Raw genomic sequence first — 7,116 nt, 5'->3', positions numbered from 1 at the left:
ATATGTGTTTGTAAAGGAAGAGAAAAATAAAAAAAAACAAAAAAAAAAAAAAAAAAAAAAAAGACAAAAAGAGGAAGAAGGCTGGCTGGGGTGGGTGGGATGGAGAACAGGGGGGTGGCAGGTGGAGGGGACAGCACCTTGCATCAGCCACGCATGGTTTTCTGGCTTCGTAGCACCAGGTCTTTGAACACTGCAAGATTTGAGAGGTCTTTGAAATGCTGGGAGAGACAGGACAGCTTAAAATAATGAGGATGTCTGGCCCAAGTCTGCTCACCCCGGCATTGGCAGCAAGGAGAGGGGAGGCACAGCAGAGGTCGGAGGCTCAGGCAGTGGTGTCTCCCCGGGCAGGGGCTCCATGACGAGAATATTACTCTCACCGGGGCACCCCTACGGTACTGCTGAGCTCTGGTCCGGTCTGGCTTTTATGGGCCGAGATGGCTCTGAAGGCTTTAAAAGCTCTTTTATGACGTAAAATGTCTCTGTGACTTTCTGCTCGAGATTTCACGTGGAAACTAGTTTGTGAGCCACAGCTGTAAAATGCATCCATTCAGCCTCTTGGGAGGTGTTAACCAAAAGCCAGTTATTATTAAATTGTGAATATTTCAACACGGCCCATTTTAGCAGAGGCTTTCTGCCTGGCTCAGGGTAGCAGTTAGACTTCAAATACTGTTTCTTTCTTACTCTGTGAGGCCTCTACCCTGAATCGAACCCCTTAGATTAAAAGTTGGAACCCGCAGCAAGAGTTTTCCTGCCTCAGTATGGAAACTTAACCCCTGTGTACATAAGCACAGCTCCACCAATATTAGAAATACACTGATCTGTCTGCCCTTCGGTCCAATTTCAGCTGGCCTTTAAGAGTCCAACTTGCCCACGTGCATTCTAATTAAGGCAGTTTCACCATAACAATTAAACGTCCAGGGAAATGACTCTGCACAGCTCCCCATCCTGCCATAGGAAGCACTCTGAGAGCGTGTTTATACAGTCCAAGACAAACATTAAGTCATGATGGGTTTTACAACAGCAAATGAATTTCACTTTACGTTAACATGCACTCCCAAAGCGTAATCCCCAAGTCCTCAAAAGATTAGTTGCTAATCTGGTTCTTGGGAGCAGGATGGGGCTCACAGCAGGTTTTAGGGCAAATAAAAAGTTAAGAAAAAAAAAAAAATCCTGCAAAGAAAGGATTGTTGGTGTTGCAAATTCCTGTCCTTGCAACCACGGAAGAAATTTAAAGGGCTAGCAGCTCCCATCAGGTACCATCTGAAGCCTGGACCTGTGAGATATGCCAGAAATGTTTGAGTTCTTAGAAAGGCTGCAATGTCTCCAGTAGGAGATAGGCAGAAGCAGAGAAATTGTGCTAAAAAGCACAAAAAAACACCTCTAGGGCTGCAGTGTACCTCTGTGGGCCCTATGACACATGAAGAACAGCAGCAGCAATGGGCAGCAGCTGAGAAAAATGAGGGGGTTTATATCCCAAGCTCCTGCTCCCAGCGTGTGCATCACTTATCATAGAATCATAGATTGGTTTAGGTTGGAAGGGACCTTGAAGATCATCGAGTTCCAACCCCCCTGCCATGGACATTAGACCAGGTTGCTCAAAGCCCCATCCAGCCTGACCTCAAATACCTCCAGGGATGGGGCCTCAACAACTTCTCTGGGCAACCTGTTCCAGTGTCTCACCACCCTTAAAGTGAAAAATTTCTTCCTAATATTTAATCTAAATCTACCCTCTTCCAGTTTAAAGCCATTCCCCCTCATGCTATCACTACCTGCCCTTCTAAAAAGTCCTTCCCCAGCTCTCCTGTAGGCCCCCATTAGGTACTGGAAGGCCGCAATAAGGTCTCCCTGGAGCCTTCTCTTCTCCAGGCTGAAGTACTCCAGGTGGGGTCTCACAAGAGTGGAGAAGAGGAGCAGAATCACCTCCCTTGACCTGCTGGCCACAATTCTTCTGATGCAGCACAGGATACGGTTGGCCTTCTGGGCTGCAATCGTACATTGCTGGCTCATGTTGAGCTTCTCGTCAATCAGCACCCCCAAGTCTTTCTCCTCAGGGCTGCTCTCAATCCATTCCCTGCTGAGCCTGTATTTGTGCTTGGAATTGCCTTGGCCCAGTTGTAGGACCTTGCACTTGGCCTTGTTGAACTTCATGAGGTTGGCATGGGCCCACCTCTCCAGCCTGTCCAGGTCCCTCTGGATGGCATCACTCCCCTCCAGCGTGTCTACCTCGCCAATCAGCTTGGTATTGTCGGCAAACTTGCTGAGGGTGCACTCAGTCCCACTGTCCATGTCCCTGACAAAGATGCTGAACAGCACAGGTCCCAGTACTGACCCTTGAGGAATGCCACTTGTCACTGGTCTTCACTTGGACATCGAGCCGTTGACCGCAACTCTATGCTGCTTCCAGGTTTTTGCAGCCCTGCCTGGCTGCTACAGGCAGCTGCCTGCATCCTTGCCACACTAACACAGCTTGTGGGAGCAGCTCGTGGACAGGTTGATGCTTCTGCACCCTGCTGAGCTCAGCCTGAGCTGAGATCCATCGACTCGACTGTCCGTAACTCAGCCCCTAGCAAAGGCATTTGCTTCTCATGGCATGACCAGAAAGACTCCACACATGGGGCCGTGTCTCTGACTGAATGCTTTGGGCACTGCCTGGGGAGTGAGGGTTTCCTCGGCACCCCTGGCCTCCTCTCCCTCTGGAGGAAGCAGCAGCAGCCCCATGCTGATGGGCTTGGAGAGGGGTGCCGGTGGGGACTCCGAAGGCTTATCGCCCAGGAGAGCTGAGTGCTGTCCTGGGGAGCAAAGATTTGCCCCCAAACCACAAGGATGTAGGGTGTTAAGGGCATAAATCTTTTTATGGATCCATCCCCTCACATCTGAGGTCCTGTCCCAGCAACTTTGCTGTCAGGTTGCTCAGAGAGGGCTAATGGTTTCCCCCCAGCAAGTCAGCCCAATTTTACTCCGATTTTCTAGCAGTTGATTTGATGGTCCTCTGAACAGTAATTACATCAAAATCAGACAGATTAAATCAAGAATGGAAAGTTTAGTCCCATGTTAGGTAAAGAAGAACTGAGACCCTCTACAGCTCCAGCATCGCTCTGCTGCCTCTGGATTGCAGCGCGGTGGATCCCCTGCCCACACGGCGGGTCCACAAAATGCAGGAATCTAATTAAATAGAAATAAATACACCCCATTTGCCCTTAGGAATTAGATTATTCCTAATTACAGCAATCAGTGTCTTCTTGCTGCTCTACATTTATGTGACAAGTCAGCTCTCGTGCCAGTGGCTTTTCTTCTAAGTTGTGTCAAGGATTTTGGAAAGGAGACACCCAGCTCATTTCTGGCAGGCAGGGAGAGATGCCAGCCAGAGGTCTGCTTCAATGGCTCTTTTTTGGTGATCCTGCCTCAAATGCCTACGTATCAACTGCTACTAAGTTACTAAACATCAGCATAGCCAGTATTCAAGAATTACAGGTATAATACTTGCCTCTGCATCTCTGTAACTGGGTATTGTGACTCCTATGGAGGCAGTGAAGGCAGCCATGTCTTTATAGGGCAAAAATTAAGGTACTGTGAAGAAATCTGGTTAATTCAACAACACTTCTTTGTTCATGTGAGAACTGAACTCTGCGTTAAGCAACCGGAAGGACCAGCGTCAAAGAAGGTGCTGAAAGGGCACTGAAAGAGGGTTTGGCCAGGTGAGACATACAAATTTAGGGGGAGAGCCCAATCCTCCCCTTGCCCACAAGGAAGGGAGGGCATCTGGCCTTTGCAGTGTGACCCTGTGCCATGGGGACAGCAGGCAACGCCAAAAGAGCTGTTGGGGAGCAGATGGGATGGGCCAGCGAGGACCTCCCCGGGCACTGGTGAAGCACAGCGAAAGGAGCCTGTTTGTTCTCTCCTTGGGGAGCAGAGACATCTGAGCATCCTCAGGAAGTCGTGGGAGCAAGATGGGAACGGCAAAGCTGACTGCTGGCTCTTCTGCTGACTGAATTTCTCTGCCTTCCTCGGAGACTGACACCCCTCCAGCCCTCTTGTCACAGACCAGCTCTCTGCCTGCTTTTCTGCTGAATACATTCACTTTAGATGATGCTATAAGGAGGAAAAAAAAGCGCCTTCTGAAGTAGTCTTTTATCTGATAATGAAAATAAAGGACTGCTACTGCCAGCACATGTGTATTTCCAGTAACTTCGCATTTAATGGGGTTGATCTGCTTTAAACATCCAAAACGTTCGTTCCGCAGCCCTTTTGGTAGGAAGCTTCTGCAACAAAAAAACATCCTGTTTTAGGGAGGGTGCTTCCAGCCGGGGAGATGAAACCATTAACCGTGGGGAACTCGGTGCTTTCTTTGGACAGGTGACAACAAAATTGTCTGCCAAAACCCCAAACTGCAGCAGCAGTTCTACCCAGAGCAAAGGATGCAGACCCATGCACGGGTTTCTCAAGGGTGTATGTGTTCCTAAGTACAAGCTGAGTAAAGAGCCTGATATTTATTCAGTTTATTTATCCTGCATACATATATTACACCTGTGCTAAGGCTGCAGGGGAACCGCTTAGGAATTGCCAGGAGGAAGGCTTCCGAGGAAGCTGAACTCTGCTCCCTTACACACACACTGATGCTGCAGTAGTGAGAAGATGTAATTACAGAAAAAAAAAGACCTTTTGAGCCTTTCCCCGGAGGGACAGAGGCAGGCAGGTCCCGTGCAGCTTTTAGCTGTGCTCCTCCAGCACAGGCACAAACCCTCCTCACTTGCACAAGGATGAAGAACTTTGAGCAGGGAATAGCTTTTCCCTAAAAACCAGTACGATGCAGGAGGTCTGCAGGGAAAAGGGTTGTAGGCACCACTAAGCCAAAGAGCTACCTGGATCCATATTAACATTTACGGACATCCCTGCTGAAAAAAGCTACCAAGACACCAGAATGGTACATAAGGAAGCTGCATTTTTCCAGCTGTTCTCCAAACAGGCTGCAAATGTGACTCCCTCCTACTGAGATCAGTTTTTCCATTCAACCGCTGATGAATCATGGTGGTTGGTATCTCACCTGGTGAACAGCCCAAGAGCAAACATCCTGAACGTTTTTGTTCAGATAAGGCCAAGCATAGCCAGGATTCCTAATGGCACAGGCAAAGTACATATCGCACACATTAAGGAGAACAGACCCAGATGCTGCCAGGTACTTTCCTGTGAGCTTGTCTGAATAGGAACGTTACTAAGAGTAACCAACGAACATGCTCAGCTACTAACCCAAGAAGTTAAGCGTTTGAGCCGTTTAAAATAAATTCTTGCAGAAGAGTGGCTTAGCATGATTTCAAAACTAATCCACTCCAAAGATGCCTTCAGACTATTTTCTCTACTGCTGGATGAAAAAGTTTGAAGTCCTTATTTTATAACGCAGTAATCCTAGAACATTGCCGGGCTTAACCCTTCACTTGCTACGGTACTTGGTTCTGCTCTTTTGAGAGGACCTACAGTTGTCCTCCTAGATACTATCTTTCCAGTTCTAACTCAGTCTTGGAATTAATATGAAGGGATTTTAATATGGTTCAACCAGCTGGAGGTTTACGATAGGAAATTCTCATGTTGGGGCAAGATGACCTTACTATGCATAGGTCTAACTTACATGTGAGATATCTTATACCAACACTTTGATCTCTTCTAGTTTTTCCTGTGTAATAATTTAAATCACTTCAGAAACAAGTAGTTGATATTGGGTTTTTATTTGCGAAGAAATCAGTCGTTCAGTCACATTCTCAGATTTGCATAGTCCAAAGAGCTGCAGTGCTCTACGCCAGCTGAGCATGTGGCTGCCATTGATCTTCAAGAGGAAAATCACTATATTTATCTGATAAATAAATATACAACTAATATTAGGATATCATTTTATAAGTGATTCATCTCTACACATATGGCTTGCTCCAACACTTGCTTACAAGTGTTATCAGAACAGGGGTTTGGGAATTACAGGCTTGTTAATCAATTTAGCTTTGCGATAGTCCTTTCCCCTACCTTTCTTCTAGATAAGTAGAGGCCATATTTAGGGCTTGGTAATGGTTGTGGAGGTTCAGTGCATTTCCAGTAATGGAAATGACAAACCCCAGAATTTATCCCCAGGCTTATAAAAGAAGCCTCAGGACTGGGTAAATACAAAATAACTCATGAATATTGGACAGCTTGTTCTGAAATGTGGAACTACAGCCCATCAGTGCATAAGCAAGCAGGCAGAGCCAAGCGGGCTGGAAAGCAGCCTTCCGAGGGAAAAAATGGAGCAGCTCAGCCAGGCTTTGGACGCAAGCTACTCGAGGAGCCGGGTGCCACATCAGCATGATGTAAACCAGAAGGGGAACAAGTTATAAAACCTAGAAGGGAATAAAAATATTTATTCCCCAGTTCACCTTCGTGGCGGGCTCAGCTTTGCACCACTTGTCATGTAAGTCAAGAAGAAGACATGTTCATGAATGCGTCCTAAATTGCAGAGCCCACTGCTGAAGTGCCAGGTGAATATCGCAACCCACAGTTTCTTTTTCTGTGAAAACTTTTGTGCTCTGGCTCAGGCCACATGTGCTTTACCACATTGTACACACAGCTGAAAGTTAAGCCGACCAACTCTAAAGGATTTCTTTTCTTTTTTTTTTTTTTTTTTTTTTTTTTGTGAATAGCAGAAGTAATTAATCTGCTTCAGCGAATGAATCAGCCTTTTTCTGAGCTAGAAATGCATAAAGGAGGAGATTGTGGCTGTTTCTGGGGTGGGAGGGAGGCTTACTCTCACAACTGATGCTGCGGAGGCAGCCACCCGGCATCCGCAGCTGCGGGCAGCAAAGGGGGCAAAACCCCGACGCTGATGGGGAGAGCTGCTTTGCCACGGCTTGCTTCCTTGGCGGGCTGTGGGGAGAAAACCATCGCTCACCAAAAAGCTGCCGCCTTGTACTATGGGAACTTGTGTTTCCACCTGGGGCCTCCGTCCAGAAGGTACCGTGAACGCTTAGCTGGCTGCTTTCGGCGAACGCCGCGCCGTGACTTAACAGAAAAGCAGGATGGACGAGAAGTAGACAGTTTCCAGATAGGGGAAACCGGCACAACAGAAGCCACACGGAGATAGCTGCCTTATTAAAAATAATG

This window comes from Charadrius vociferus, unplaced genomic scaffold (genome assembly GCF_000708025.1).
Source record: "Charadrius vociferus isolate BGI_N301 unplaced genomic scaffold, ASM70802v2 scaffold763, whole genome shotgun sequence".
Lineage (NCBI taxonomy): Eukaryota > Metazoa > Chordata > Aves > Charadriiformes > Charadriidae > Charadrius > Charadrius vociferus.
The sequence above is the reverse complement of the archived record's forward strand: the minus strand, read 5'-3'. Positions refer to the sequence as shown.